The sequence below is a fragment of the Schistocerca americana genome, chromosome 2 (genome assembly GCF_021461395.2).
Source record: "Schistocerca americana isolate TAMUIC-IGC-003095 chromosome 2, iqSchAmer2.1, whole genome shotgun sequence".
NCBI lineage: Eukaryota > Metazoa > Arthropoda > Insecta > Orthoptera > Acrididae > Schistocerca > Schistocerca americana.
In genome coordinates, this window is record NC_060120.1 from 449715452 (window position 1) to 449732680 (window position 17229).

Genomic DNA, 17229 nt, shown 5'->3' on the forward strand with positions numbered 1-17229 from the left:
TCAGTTCAAAACCAAAATATATAGTTTTGAGTGTTTGTCTTTAGGTGACACGCACTTATATAATTGAAAGTATCTAAACACGTATTTGTGGACATTAATATGGGGTATGCCCATTCTGTACCTTTATGATGGCACTGAACTATGCTGGGACATTTTCAATGAGTTACGTGAACATCTGTGGAAGAATGGCAGAAAATTTTTCCTCAAGAGTCGAAACTAGAGAAGGTAGCGATGTTGGACACTGGTGTCTGGAGTGAAATTGACATTCTGACCCATCCAAAAAGTGTTCTAATGGACCCAGGTTGGGACTCTGGGCAGTCCTGTCCATCTTCCATTTCAGGAAAGTTGTTGCCCACAAACCATTACCTCACAGAGGCTACTCTATGACAGGATTGCCGTGCTGATACAATCAGTTATTATCTCCAAACTGTTCTTCTACTGTACGTAGACTCAATGCTGTCAAATGTATTCATATCCTTCTGCATTTAGTATTTTATTAAACACAATAAGGGGACCATGCTGTAATCATGGGAGCTGAGCATGCTTGGTTTTGTTGGATTTGGCTTCATGTGTTCTGTCTTTTGTATCTTTCTGTCTTTGGACCCTTCCTTTCTGGCAAAAGTAATACACTCAAAACCCAACATAGTTACCATCCCATTTTGAAGGGAGGGGGGTTCATCAATAAGTACTTGCACAGTGGTAGCCCCCTGACTACATAGAGGCCGCACTATTGATGCCTGAAGTAGAAACTCCCTGTGTGTGCCGAGGAGCATATGTCCATCATGGTTGGGGCACTGGTGTCTGTGGGGAGAGCACCATTTCAGAGTGGGTGGCACGAAGATGGATGACTTGTGGATGAAGCAGCTCAAACTTTCTTCTAGTGATGGCCGTACACTTCTAGCAATCTCTTCTGAAGGAAATGATTGCTACAGTATGGTGAGAGATGACCCTGTAATGTTTCCTTTCCTGGCTATGCCTTAGGAGGAATGTTGGACTAAGATAAGGGAAGAAATACTCCCCACAATACTTCGTTTTCTCTAGGACCAGTGGGGATTCCTTTTTGGTCATAATGCTGTTATTCTTTGTTGAACCCCTATAAGACGCGTCTGGAGTAGTAGTAGTGATTTTGGAAATGAAAAGTAGTTCAGTTCTGATTAAAATGACATCCTCCACTCAGCCATGGATGGTGTTGCCTGTGACAAGCTGAATGACACTCCTGTAACCACCACCTCCCATAAGTCTCAGTTTGGTGTAAGGTACTATCTTCCACCACAACTTACTTTTATGGATCAATGCCGATATATGTGCCAGTTTGGAGTGACGTGGTGTGCATTTTTTTCCGTTGTGTACAGTGGGAAGCAAAGGACAGTAGGATTAATATTGGGGCTTTCATCTTTGCATTTGAAGGTGAGACATTGCAGGAAAAGGTCAAGGTCATGGTGTATCGATACAATGTGAAACCATTTGTTCTCTCTCCCATATGATGTTTCAAATGCGTGAGATATGAGCACATGTCTTCGCTTTGTAATGTCAGCCCCATCTGTAGGGATTGTGAATATCTGTTGCACACAGCCGCTCCTTGTGCCCGTTCCCCCATCTTTGTCTGCTGTGGAGAGCACTGATTCCCCTTATCATGGGGTTGCACCATCTTCCAAAGAGTTCCGATGGTCCCTTTGCCACCAAATCCTGCTTATTCAACCTCTGTACCCAAGGCAGAGTTTGTGGTGGCCCCTGTGGCACCAAATCCCCCCCCCCCCACCCCACCCCCCACCCCCCACCCCTATGCAACCTACTTCAGAACCGATGTGTGGTGATACAGTATCTTCGCAACCGGTGACAGCAGATGACCTTGGCACATGGTTCCTTCATGTCCCTAGGGCATACCGATAATGTGATTCGGCATTGTCCTGCATTGCAGTACAACTTTGGAGACTGTGGCTGTTCGTGTCAGGATGTCTCTGGATTACACCATATGTGATATGTGTCTCCCTCCCTATGGTAAAGTGACTCAGACTGTGTTGTCTGCACTGGTTTCTCAGCTCTCCCGTTCCTTCCTCATTTTGGGTAACTTCAATGCCCATAATCCATTGTGGGGTGGAATTTGATGATGGTCCACAGTAAAGCTATCAAAACTTTGCTCACAAAGCTCAATTTTTGTCTCTTGAATTCCAGTGCCCCTGCATACTTCAGTATGACATATTGATCTTATTCTGTCAGTGATCTTTCCATTTGCAGCGCTCGTCTTCTCGCCTCCACCCATTGCAGGGTCCATGATAACCTGTGTGAACAGTGATAATTTTCCAATTGTCATGTCCCCCCATCAACATCACACCTGGACGTCCACCCAGATGGGCTCTCAGCAGTGCTGACTGGGATGTCTTTTTCTCCGCCATTGCCCTTAGCACCCTGCCACATGGAGGTATCAAGGCGGCTGTCAAGAGTGCAACTGCAGCCTATCTATTGGCAGCAGACTTGGCAATCCCCTATTCCTCCAGATCTGCCCATTGGAAGGCAGTATACCTTGTTGGACTTCAGAAATTGACATAATCATTAGGGATTACAGGCAGGCTCTCCAACACCATAAGTGACATCCATTGATGGAGCACCTCATTGCCTTGAAACGGCTCCATGCCTGAGTCTGACTAATAAAACAATAGAAACAAGAATGCTGGGAATGGTATGTTACTATCTCTGGACTGCATACTAGGGATGGGCGATCTGCTCCTGAGCTGATTCAAATATGCAGATCCTTCTAAGGAGTGAGCGTTCAGTGACTTGGAAAAAAGGAATGTTAGCTCCTCTGATCCGAAATGTCTGTATGGTGATATTAGCGATGAGAGCAAAGATTCTGTGGCTGGCTGGAACCTTTTATAGAAAATTTAATGTCACTTGTACATTTCTCTTGAAAAACACATGCAGAAGGTAACATCTCCCAAGCAGCAAATTAATACAGCATGGATGGATTTGCGTATCTTACTGATGTGTGACTCTATTCTCAGCAATCAAAAGTGTGGAAAATGAAGAAAGATAAGTTCTGCAGAACACTGCATTAACACTTTGTGCCATATACTGGGTATAAGCGATAATTGTTTACAAAGTATCACAGCAGTGTAGAGGAAGAAAAAAAAAAATGATATAGGACATTTGTCGTCTATAAAATTGTGAAACTACTTCACATTGGCCTACAAAAATTACCTAACCTGCAGCATATGCATGTCACATGGGATTTTATATATTCTCTCACACACTATCAGGCCTGGAGAGAAAAAAATTAGTAGGAACCTTTAGGGAAAATTTAGTGTCACTTATGCATTTTCCTTGAAAAACTCAAAATTGCAGCATCTAGTGAAAACATATTCTAGTACAAAATCAAGCTACATTAAAAAAGGCCCTATTCATTTTTTCTCTAGAACAAATAGTTTGAATGAAGAGAGTGAGAGAATACTGAAAATCTCATGTGACGTGCATGTGCCTTACCAAAGCAGATCCCAAAACGACCCTTCCCTATGGCTTGCCAGCCGGCCCTGTTCGCCGGCCAGCCCGATCGCCAGTCTACTGTGGAATCACTCTGCTCTGATTTAGCTTGCAGTTCACTTCCTTGACTCAGTGCCTCTCCATCCAAGATCAGCTTTACTGGATATTGTTCTTTATCATAACACTATGTATTTACATTATTATTTATATATTTATAATAGTGTATGTGTATATTGTTTTTATTTTCATTTATTTTTTTATTTTTTTGATAACCTGACCAAATTGATGCTTTCAGAACACCTCTTATACTGGACGAGTGTATGATAGTGTAGGAAAAGACAGATTGCTACCTACTGTAAAGAAGACATCAATCTGTCTTTTCCTACACTGTTGATATTTTGACCTGGAGTTTCCATTGTTTGATACTTTCTTTTGTCTGGATGTATCTGGCATTTGCCTGTTACATCTTCTGGATTGAAATAATTGCTTTCCACCTTTTCCTCGGTCTTCCTAAAGACATTATGCCCACTGGGTAATAATTCATTATTATTAACTGTATTCTTCACCTTCCATTCTTGTGACATACAGTTGTTCCTACATTCCTTAATCTGCTCATTTAAGCTTTGACTCTCTGTCTTCTTTGATGTCAGTAGACATCCTCATGTCAGACAGTGTGCATCAAGCTACACTACTTAGGAATCTTATCCAATGCAAACATTTTTTATTCATTTTGTATTGTTACAGGTAACAATACACTTCCAAATGTCATAGTTGGCTCTGACATCATTTTGTAGAGCTTAGGTTGGGTTTCCTTTCTTACTTTAGTTCCGAAGGGTCAATACATTGTTCTGTTGACATAATTAAATCTTTCTGCTTTCTTTTGTATGTCTATTTCTGTCATGAATGAGATACTTCGTTATTATTTTGATGGGAATTGGCTCGAGGTCCTGGAAACTATAACTTCTTTTTTCTTCGAAGATAGAAACAGATATCCCTTAGCAGTTGTGGGTAAAATATTAACAGCTGTTTGGAGTGTGTTTGCAGCCCCAAGGAAGTCATGACTCGGGGTGAGTGGTGATTGTCAAACTTCTACCAGATTTTTTATTATGGAGACTCGAGTTTATCGCAAAATGAGTTGGACCACTATTTTTCTTAGTTCATTCTGCATTAGACTGTATGAAGGAATTTGGTCTTAAAGTTCAATATATTTTTTTAAATTTTAGATTGTAGTAAGGATTGTCTGGTTTTCAGCATCTTGGCTACAACTTCTCACTTCAGAAGTATGTTGCTTGAAATGTACTTTCCCGACGTTAATGAAATTTTAATTCATTATAGGCAGATACACTGGTAGTGGAAATCTCAAGTTACAGAATTTTTCAATCACTCAAAAAGAAGTTATGATGTTTCTAAAATAACTCTTTCTCATCGCTGGATAAACAAGACAGAAAGCATTGGTTGGTTTTGGAGGTCTCTTTTGTCGTCATGAGAAGCTACAACCACTCTATGGTAGGCCTATTGATTTGCTTGTAATTTAAACTTGAACTTGAGTCTCAATAATAAGTATCCCCTAGTAGACAAATATTTATTTGAGGCATATTTGCCTTGAAACAGGGAAATCAGAAAATTGCTGTATGTAAAACTACAACAGTTGGTTTTAAAAATATCCGAGCTACACTATGTGATCAAAAGTGTCTGGACAACTGGCTGAAAATGACTTAAAAGTTCGTAGTGGCCTCTATTGGTAATGCTGGAATTCAATATGGTGTTGGCCCACCCTTAGCCTTTATGACAGCTTCCCCTTTCGCAGGCGTACTTTCAATCAGGTGGATTCCAAAACATCCCAAAGGTGTTCAATGGGATTCAGGTCAAGACTCTGTGCTGACTAGTCCATTACAGGGATGTTATTGTCGTGTAAATACTGCGCCACAGGCCATGCATTATGAACAGGTGCTCGTTCGTATTGAAAGATGCAGTCGCCATCCCCAAATTGCTCTTCAATAGTGGGAAGCAAGAAGGTGCTTAAAATATCAGTGTAGGCCTGCGCTGTGGTAGTGCCATGCAAAACAAAAAGGGGTGCAAGCCCCCTCCATGAAAACCACGACCACACCATAACACCACCTCCAAATTTTACTGTTGGCACTACACATGCTGGCAGATGGCAATCACCGATCATTCGCCATACGCATACCCTGCCATTGGCTCGCCACATTAGGCACTGTGATTCGTCACTCCATACAATGTTTTTCAACTGTTCAATCGTCCAATGTTTACGCTCCATACACCAAGTGAGGTGTTGTTTGGCACTTACCAGCATGATGTGTGGCTTATGAGCAGCCGCTTGGCCATGAAATCCAAGTTTTCTCACCTTCTGCATGACTGTCATAGTACTTGCAGTGGATCCTGATGCAGTTTGGAATTCCTGTGTGATGGTCTGGATAGATGTCTGTCTATTACACATTATGACCCTCTCCAACTGTCGGTGATCTCTGAGAGTCAACAGGAGAGGTCAGCCTGTACGCTTTTGTGCTGTGTGTGTCCCTTCACGTTTCCATTTCACTATCACATTGGAAACAGTGGGCCTATGGATGTTCAGTAGTGTGGAAATCTCATGTACAGATGTATGACACAAGTGACACCCAATCACCTGACCACGTTCGAAGTCCGTGAGTTCCATGGAGCACCCCATTCTGCTCTCTCATGATGTCTAATGACTACTGAGGTCGCTGATATGGTGTACCTGGAAGTAGGTGGCAGCACAATTCACCTAATATCAAAAATATATGTTTTGGGGTTGTCGGGATACTTTTGATCACATAGTGTATGTCAGTGCCCAGTGAGCGTATTTTTTCAAAAGAAGGGCAATAATGCTCCTACAAAAGAAAGTGATGCACTTTGAATAAAATAGATCAAAGTTTATTTATGGATCACACTACTGATTAATTCAATTTTTCCTTCTTGAGTGCATATATTATCACAATGATTATAGACCATGATTGTAGGTACTTAATAACAGTTTGGCTATATTTCTTATATTATATTTTGTCTCCGATAAAATTATTAAAATGTAACAAGAATCATTCTTACTATTAAAATTTTAGTATTTTGTGCTAATATTTTTAATTTTTACAGCAGATGAAATGCAAAACATTTAAATCTCAAAATTACTAGTGTATGATCTTTCAAAATAGGACTAAACCAGATAAAATTACAGGCATAATGACCTGAATTAAAAAGGCAAATTTTTGTGAGTGAATGGTGAGTGATGAGTCATGAAAAAGAGCTAGCTCATTCCAGTGAATGCCAGTTCTGCTCCGATCTCTGAAAAGAGTGGTTTTGCCCATCTCTGCTAAATACACATCCTTTGCAGGTTTAGGCAATGGTTCAGTGCCTCTAGGGGCAGTTTCCCCACAGGTGCAACTGGAATTTCACTGAATAGCATTGTCTACACTGACCCATATGCTGTAGCCAAACATTTGCTCTGCATTATGCTTGAGCACTTGTGTCGGAGAGTTATCAACCTGCATTTTGTGTCATCAAGCAGCATGTGGAGTGAATTCACTAACCTTTCACTGCAGATCAGGAGCTATATAATACTCGGTTTAGTGAGAGGGAATTCCTCAGTGCCCCAGTACTTTGCCCTGACATGGCAGCAGGGGCAGATCACATCCACAGCCAAATGCTCAGACAACTATTAGTGGGTTACCAAAATCATGTCCATGCCAATTTCAATTGTATCTGGACTGTGGGTGAGTTCCTATCTCAGTGGCGAGGAATCGTGATCGTTCTAGTACTAAAACTGGTTAAACACCCCCTTGAGATGGACAGCTATCGCCCAATTAGTCTCACTAATGTATTCTGCAAGTTGAACATGTGGTGCGCCTGGTGACCGTGTTGGTACATTGAGTCTTGGTGTCTTTTGGCTACAACCCAGGGCGATTTTCGCCAAGGCTGTTCTGCAGCCTGTACTCTGCTATCCGACCAGTTTTTGCCCAGCGTCAACACCTTATTGCTGTCTTCTTCAACTTGTAAAAGGTTTACGACACCACATGGCATCATCACTTTCTCGTTACTCTAAATGAGTGGGGTCTTTAGGGCCCACACCAGTTTTGTTCAGAACTTTTTGTCACACCATTCTTTCTGGGTTCAAATTGGTGCCTCCCACTTTACCCCCTGCCAGAGTACTATATGAGGTCAGTTCAAAAAACTCCGAAACTTTCATAATTTCATGCTGATGGCATGTTGGAGCAAATGCCTGCACTCACCTGTACCTAATGTTTAACTGTCAGAAGTTTCATTCTAGTATGTCTGTTAATTATTGTTCAGTGCTGCATTGAGTAGAATGTTGTTGCACAGTTTGCAAATTTCTAGATGGCAGAGTTAGAGCAGCGATATGTTTGCATTAAATTTTGCATGACATGTAAGAAAACCTTTATATACACACACAAAATGATGCAGAAAGTCTATAATGATGAGTGCTTAAGTCATACTTGGTGTTACAAATGGCTGGATGGAAGTTACAAATGACCCTTGTTCAGGGTGCCCTTCGATGCCTACTGATGATGCTCATGTCAGAAACGCCAACAAAATTGTGCATGCTAATCAAAGACTGACTCTCAGACTAATAGCAGAAGACTGTCACGTCATGAAATCCTGACACAGCGTCTTGGAATGTATTGTGTTGCCTCCAAGTTCGACCCATGGCTCATGAGTCAAGACCAGAAAGACCTTCACCTCGCAGTCTGTGAAGAGCTTTTGGATCGCGCAAATGAGAACTAGATGTTCCTTAAGAGACTCATAATTGTTGATGAAACATGGGTCTACAGTTATGATGGTGAGACCAGGATTCGATCTTCTCAGTGGGTTGGGAAAGTTTCTCCATGACCAAAAAAAAGCTCTTTGGGTCAGGTCAAATATCAAAGCCATGCTTCTAAGGATTAGTTCATTATAAATTTGTGCCACAGTGACAACTGTTATTGATGGTACTATGAGGACATGTTGCGGCGCCTGTGAGAAAATATGAGAAGGAAATGGCCTGAAACGTGGCGAGACAATTCAAGGTTCTTGCATCACCACAACGTACCCAACACATTCATCCTTGTTGGTGCGTGACTATTGCACAAAAAACTAAATCGCTGTGCTGCCTCATCCTCCATAGTCTCCAGACCTGGTCCCTGCGGACTTGTTTTTATATCCAAAGTTGTTAATCCCATTGAACGGGTGAAGATTTGCAACAATAGATGAGATAAAAGAAAATTTGCAGGCAGAGCTTCACGTGATCCAGCAAGAGGCGTACCAAGATTGCTTATGGTAGCGGAAATGGTTTTGGGAGTGGTGAATCAATTGTGGAGGAGAGTATTTTGAAGGAGACCAGGTAAGTGTAGAAAAAATCTGTGAACAAAGTTCTGGAATTTTTGGAGCAGACTTCGTGTAAGAGGCACAGTCATGAGTTCTCATTCATTGCCTCCAGTTTTCAGCCACCAAGATATGTCATGCACTTCTGTTGCCATTGTACTGCCCATCCACAACCAGAACTCTATCTCGACAACGAACTGGTCAAAGCTGTTGAGTCTTATCGCTTTTTGAGTCTGGTCTTTGATGCCCATTTGGCTTAGCTTTCCCATCTTTGACAACTTATGCGAACATGATGGTCACATGTTAATACTCTACACAGCCTCTGTAACATTAGCTGGGGCATAGACTTCTCTACATGTTTGCAGCTTTATAAAACTACCATCTTCATTATGGGAGCCTGGAGTATGGTTCAAAACTGCCTCCAGCATTGTGGATACTGGATCCGCTACCACACTGTAAGGTCAAACTGGTGACAAGTGCTTTTCAGACCTGCCCTGTGAACAGCTTACTCGCAGAGGTGGGAGATCCTCCACTGCAGATCAGGCACCAACGGCTGCTGCTCAACTGTGCGAGACAGATTTGCTGCTTGCCAGATCATCCAAACTACCATGTCCTTTTTCCTAGTAGGAGATCTACCTTCCACATCAGAGACCAAGGACTGGAGTAACAATCACAGCTTGCATATAGTGTCTCTGCTCTGAAATCCAACTTCCCCCACTGTCACCTCACTGTCTGTCTCAAAATCTGGCAGAAAACCCAAAGAGATTCTGGTTGTATGTAAAATATACCAGCAGTGAGACGCAGTCAATACCTTCACTGTATGATAACAGTGGCGATGTCACTGACGACAGTGCCACTAAAGGCTAATTACTAAGTATGGTTTTCTGAAATTCCTTTACCAATGATGATGAAGTAAATATTCCATAATTTGAATCGAGAACAATTGCTAACATAAGTAACTTAGAAATAGAAAACCTTGGTGTAGCAACACAGCTTAAATGATTTAGTAAAGGCAAGGCCTCCAGTCTGTATTGTGTATCAGTCAGGTTCTTTTCAGAGTATGCTGATACAACAGCTCCGTACTTTGCAATCATATACAGCCTCTCACCTGTTGAAAGATCTGTACCTAAAGACTGGAAAGTTGCGCAAGTCACACCAATACACATGAAAGTAAATAGGAGTAATCCTCTGAATTACAGCCCCTTATCACTGATGTAGATTTGCTGAAGGATTTTCATAACATATGATGTGTTAGAACATAATGAATTACCTGGAAGAAAATGATTTATTGAAAAATTGCCGTAACAGATTCAGAAAATATTGTTCTTGTGAAACACAACTAGCTCTTTAATGTCACAAACTGCTACCTACAAGGGGTCAAATTGAGTCAATATTTTTAGACTTGCAGAAGTCTTCGGATGTTGTTTCTTACCGACAACTTCTAATCAAATTGCGTGCCTATGGAACATTGCCTCAGTTGGGTGACTGGACTCATAATTTCCTCTCAGAAAGGTCACAGTTTGTAGTAATTGTTGGAAAGTCATAGAGTAAAACAGAAGTAATATGTGGCATTTCCAAAGGAAGTTTTTAGGCCCTCTGCTGTTCCTGACCTACACAAATAATTTAAGAGGCATCTGAGCAGTCCTCTTAGATCGTTTACAGATGATGCTGTCATTCACCATCTTGTAAAGTCATCAAATGATCAAAACCAATTGCAAAATAATTTAGGCAAGATATCTGTATGGTGCGAAACATGGCAGTTGACTCTAATAATGAAAAGTGTGAAGTTGTCCACATGAGTACTAAAAGAAATCCGCTAAATTTTAGTTATGTGATAAATCACGCTAATCTAAAGCCTGTAAACTCAACTAAATACTTAGGGATTACAATTATGAATACTGTCACATATATATTATTGTGGGGAAAGCAAACCAATGAATGCAATTTATTGGCAGAATATTTAGAAAATGCAACAGATCTACTAAAAACACTGTTTACATTATACTTGTCCGCCCTCTTCTGAAGTGTTGCTGTGCAGTGTTCGATTTTCATCAGATAGGATTGACGGAGGATGTTAAGAAAATTCAAAGAAGAGCAGCTCATTTTGTCTTATCCTGAAATAGGGGAGAGAGTGCCACAGATATGATAAGTGAATTGGGGTGGCAATCATTAAAACAAAGGCTTTTTCATTGTGACAGCGTCTTCTCGTGAAATTTAAATCACAACTTTCACCTCAGACTATGAAAATACTTTGGTAGTGTCCACCTAAATAGGGAGAAATGACCATCATAATAAACTAAAAGAAATCAGAGATCACAGGGAAAGATTTAAGTGTTGATTTTTCTTGCACACTGTTTGAGAGTGGAACAGTAGAGAAACATCTTGAAAGAGGTTCAAAGAAACCTCTGCCAGGCAATTGTGAATTGCAGAGTAATCATGTAGGTGTGGATGTAAATGTAAATGTGGTCAGGGAGCAGTTGCATACAGCTCCATTGCATGTACCTCATACTCGGATCTGACACTCAACCTTTCCTTTGGAACAAAAGACTCTGTTTATCCCATGATTTTTTGCCACCCGTTCCTGTCCATCCCTGATGCATTTCCAGGTTTGGAAGTGATGTGCACTGACGGCTCTTATTATCAATGGACGAATCAGTTTTGCTTGCACCCACCCATGCAAGGTGCAGTGAACTTCGCTTCCTGTTGAACAGATTTAGTGTATTCACCGCAGAATTGGCTACTGCTCAAGCCCTCAGTCATGGTTGTTCTTGCACTGGTGACAAGTTCTTAATAGGCAGTGACTCCCTGAGTAGTCCCAGTGCTACCATCGACAACCATTGGTTGTGACTATCCAGGATCTCCTTTCTGATCTCAGTCAAGCTGGACGGTCAGTCGTCTTTTTCTGGACCCCAGCTCACATTGGGATTCTGGGGTATGAACATGCTGACTGGTTGACAAAGTTGGCTAGCAGGATGCTGACTATGGGGACATGGATACCAAAACCAGATCTTCGGTCAACTCTGTACCATCAGTTGTTGAAAACTTCAAACGCAGATTGGTGTGCTCTGGTTTCCTCAAACAAAATACGAGCAATAAAGTGGACCACGGCGATGTGACAGTCTTCTCTTGATGCTTCTTGCAAGGAATCTAACAAAGAGTTGAATTTGTATTGGCTACACTAGGCGGACTTGTGGCCACATCCTACAACACAAGAACCCATCCCACTGTCGGTGTGGTGCCCGTCTGACGGTGACCCATCATCCTAGTGGACTGCTCTTGCTAACACACTGCCTCTGATGCTAGCAGAGGTCAGTAAATTGGCTGATCTGGTTTTATGTTTTATGTTTCTACCCCTCTCAGTGAGGTAGGGCGCAATAATCTCATCAGTTGCTTGAGATACTGAAAGGGTGTCCCATCATCTGCTCCAACCCAGAGAGCCCATGGCTACCCTTGCTCAGTGGTGTGGCCTGGCTCCAGCTCTTCCCATCTTTTTTAATTCTTCTTATACTTCTACATATGTTGTTGGTTTACTGTTTCATAATGATTGTTCTCTTTTTTGAAATTTTATCGACTTGTCTCCTTTGCTAGTTTTCTTGTGGTATTGGAGGGTGAGGAAACATCATTCAGATGCAGAAGGTGCACCTCCCATCACATAACATGTCGTGGGGGCCTCAAGCTGTTTTTGGGGCAGACCGAGTTGCCTTCCTTCACCTTCTTATCCCTCTCTCAATTCTCTTTGTTCCTGTTGTTTTTTTTACTGATCCTCAGTTACAGTTGGATTCATAAGGATTTAACTTCTGTGTCCTTCCTCTCTGAGGACTCTTCCCGGCTTGACACATATAGGATGAAGGGCCTGATGACCTCATAGGTTTGTACCTTTACCCTCATCAGTATAATATGGTCAGTATCACTACCTTGCCAGTACTTCGCCATTGGTACTATAAGTGACAGGTAGCATTTTCCAGACATTTACGAAAGCCAAACTCTTCCATCAGATTAACACAGGGTGTAACATGATTCATCATTTGTTTCCGGTCATCCACTATCCAGTGACATTTCTCTTTACACCACTTCAAATGTTTCTTAGCACTGAATACAGAAATGTGTGGATTATAAGGAGCTGTCTGACCATTGTACCACATTGTCATTCTGCTAGCTGGACTGCAGGTAGCACTTTGGAAGTGATACCTTCTGCTATCTCATACAATTTTTTACAACCATCCTTCACAGTGCTCAACAGTGCCTGCTCGTCAGTACATGAGGTCTGTGTTGTCTTCGTTTAGCTGTTATAGTTCCTTCGGATTTCCACTTCACAGTCACGTCACCACCTACTTTAGCTGCTTTAGAAGGATTGATATATCCACGATGAATTTTGTTACTCAGGTGATATCTAGTGGTCAGTTTTCACATTACATAGGGGTGTCCATATACTTTTGGTCAGGTAGTATATTTCACACAATTCCATCATGAATTTCATGTGGCCTACCTTTATGATGACTGATATCATTATCATGTTAAAACCAAAATCAGACAGTTGTACTTATGATTTCTAACAGTGGTTAGATGGAGCTCTGACATGCCTTTCATTCCAGGTTGAAAGTATTTCAAGTTGTGAATTTATGCATTTATGTTTCAGTATTCCATGTTAAAAACAGCATTCCAGAACTTGTGAGTGAGCAAGTTCATTAACATAATACAAGAACTAAGGCTTATTTTGATATAGTTAGGTGTGATATAGCTAGGAATGAATGAAAATTCTCACATAGTTGAGCAACCCAGAGTAAAGAACACATTACTTATATGTGTCTTGCCTGTTCCATGAAAAACTTTATTTTGAAAGTTATACAGCTGCTAGAAGACTATCTATTTTACAACACTTTTAAATTAACATGACAATATTAGCCATTAACACTTCCATAGTGTGGTCTACTAAATTATTGTGCAATATATTTGTTATGCACTGTTGGGTTGCTACAAATCAGTGACATCGTATTGCAATGAAAGGGACTAAATGGCTAATAAAAGGTCTTGACAGGTGGATGATAACCTATAAAATCAAAGATTTGGTTTTTCAATCCCTTGTGGGTTCCTGGATTTTTAATGCATTTGACTTCAATTCTGGCAGTACTGTGCATATGAAAAAAATGAAAATGGAAAAAAGCTGAATTGCACGACAGTCCAGGTTCCACATTAAACTGGCGCTCACCTCCTTCACTAGCTGGATGAGATTTTTCATTGGTGTTTCTTGATATCACTGGCCTTACTTGGGTATTTTTGCTGCACTGCTATTTTTGCTGTTTTTTCTTCAATGCCGATTTCTTCAATGTATCACTGGTTGAACAGTCATGACTGGTAAAATCAATGGAACACTCATTTCTATTAAAACCTTCACTTCTACTCACCAGAATCTAGAAAAGATAGAGGTTAGTAAGACAGTTCGTGCAGTTACGAGTACATGGCATGACATGGCTTTCCTATGGCCCATGCCATGTATGTTTGTAAGTGAGAATGAAAATGGAATAACCACGGACAGTGTGTATGTGCGAGCTATGCACTATTATCTTCTTTGGAGGGGGGAGGGGGGGGGGGGAGAGGCTTGAGGAAATCAAGATTAAATGTAAATTAGAAAGATACAGGATATGCAAACAACCCACCAAACAACAAATTACTGATCCTTGAAGCAGCTCACTTGTTTTCATAGGTGAAAATAAGTGAGCTGCTTCACAAGACCAGTAATTTGTTTAGCTGTTTGGTGAGTTGTTTGCATACCCTGTATCTTTCCTTAACTATCTTTCTTGTGTGGCTAATATACAGTTCTCTAGCTCTAGCCTATTTTTAATCTACACAGATTCAGAAGAGTCCCACAAACACTGTCATCCACCTGTTACAACTGTCCCTGATCTTTTTGTTTAATATCAAACAATGTTGTACAGATATTCACCACCATGCACTTTCTGTCACTGTGACAGTACTTTATTTTTAATAGTTTCTTTATGGTGTGTTCTTCTTTCTTCCAAATATGAGCACAATTTTTTATATTTGATTGACATCCTACTGTCCAGACAGATCCAATGTCTTAAAATGTTTTTAGCTCTCGCGTGCTATCTTTGTTCATAAACTATGTTCAACAATTTATACCTGTAATATTCTTTATTGTTTGGTGGTTGTAATTCTTGTTACTTTAGATGACTATTTTTGTGTCTTTTACTCTTTAACAAAACTGTAATAACTAAATAAATAAAAGATGAAAATTTACACTTTAAGTATATATGCTAAAGTGGTCTGAGGCCTTGCTTGCAACTGCTCCACTTTTTATGTTATATCTCTTGGGAAATTTAATTGAGTTATTCAATGTCAGTTTATTCTTTTATCTTGTCTTTTCAAGTTAAGATATTGATACAGTCGAAACTCATCAATTATTGCCAGCCTATACTTCACTGTCCCTTTGTATATAATTAAAACTAAATTGCATTAAAAAATGTAACTCATAATATTCAATTTGAAAAGAAATAATAAATTATTTGAGAGCCATAAAACAGATGGAAGCAAATAATTATAAAACAGATGGAAGCAAATAATTATCACATTGTTCACAGTTTAATATTACAAGCCAATCACACCCATTTCATAGGGCAGATAGTCGAAAGGGAGGAGGGTGCTGCCAAATTACATTTTGTCGTGGCATGCTTAATAATTGTTATTTTTTCAGGGTGATTGTCAAGGACAAGACATGACGGTAAGTCAATTATTATCTGCAAAGTAGTTATAAAATTTCATTGTAATCAAATAGGAAACTTACAAGGATGTCATTTTTTGACATAGTCTCCGTGTGTTTCAATGCACTTGGTCCATTGTTGTACAAGCTTCCTCATGCCCTCATAAAAGAAGGTTCTCAGTTGAGCTGTGAGCCAGGAATGGCTGGCTTCTTTCACTGCTTCATCTGAGGCAAATCGACAGCCCCTTAATGCCTAATGTGCAGATGATATGCCACTTCGTCAATAGTTAATTGTCTATCTAAGAGAATCATTTTACGTGAATGCTCAATGGTTTCTTCATTTGTGGCGGTAAATGGTCGTCCGGCTCCTTCATCGTGTGTAACCTTTATGTGACCATTTCGGAATTTTTCAATCCATTTGTAGACACTACGTTGTGGCAAAACATTGTTCTCGTACTGTACCAAAAGTCTTCGATGAATTTCGGCCCTTGATACGCCTTCTGACCGTAAAAAATGGATCACTGACTGTTGCTCTTCTTGGGTGCAAATAGACAGTGGAGCAGCCATGATTAACAGCACGGCGGCGATAACGAAACTAACCTAGCAGCTTGAAAATTGCAAAGATATAACAACAAATAAACAAATCATGCGTCATCAACGAAAAATAACAGTACTACCAAAATGAACAAAAATATAACTAAATTGTGGATAATAACTGACTCACTTTCGTAGAATTCATGAATACACACATCACAAAAAGTTTAGCGGCACCTCGGTTCCAGAACCTGTACAGAAAACTGGTATAGAGATCAACATAAACATCATTTCTGCCCTTTTTATTGCTCATGAAAACCACCATACAGCGAGACCTTCAGAGGTGGTGGTCCAGATTGCTGTACACACCGGTACCTCTAATACCCAGTAGCACATCCTCTTGCATTTATCCATGCCTGTATTCGTCGTGGCATACTATCCACAAGTTCATCAAGGTACTGTTGGTCCAGATTGTCCCACTCCTCAACGGCGATTCGGCGTAGATCCCTCAGAGTGGTTGGCAGGTCATCTCATCCATAAACAGCCCTTTTCACTCTATCCCAGACATGTTCGTAAGGGTTCAGGTCTGGAGAACATGCTGGCCACTCTAGTTGAGTGATGTCGTTATCCTGAGGGAAGTCATTCACAAGACATGCACGATGTGGGTGCGAAGTGTCGTCCAAGAAGACGAATACCTCATCAATATGCTGCCGATGTGGTTGCACTGTCGGTTGGAGGATGGCATGCACGGATCGTATACAGGCATTGCGGCGCCTTCTATGACCACCTGCGGCATATGTCGGCCCCACATAATGACGCCTTAAAACATCAGGGAACCTCCACCTTGCTACATTCACTGGGCAGAATGTCTAAGGCTTTCAGCCTGACCAGGTTGCCTCAAAACATGTCTCTGACGATTGTCTGGTTGAAGGCATATGCGACACTCACTGGTGAATGTGATGCCAGTCCTGAGCAGTCCATTTGGCATGTTGTTGGACCCACCTGTACCATGCTGCATGGTGTCGTGGTTGCAAAGATGGACCTTGCCATGGACACTGGGAGTGACGTTGTGCATCATGCAGCCTATTGCGTACAGTTTGAATCAGAACACAACGTTGTGTGGCTGCACAAAAAGCATTATTCAACATGGTGGC

General features: G+C 40.9%; 1 protein-coding gene across 2 annotated transcripts in view; it reads left to right on the forward strand.

Moving 5' to 3' along the window:
* LOC124596281 overlaps positions 1 to 17229 on the forward strand; it is an 84238-nt gene that overhangs the window by 24710 nt on the left and 42299 nt on the right. The gene's annotated exons all lie outside the window — the stretch shown is intronic.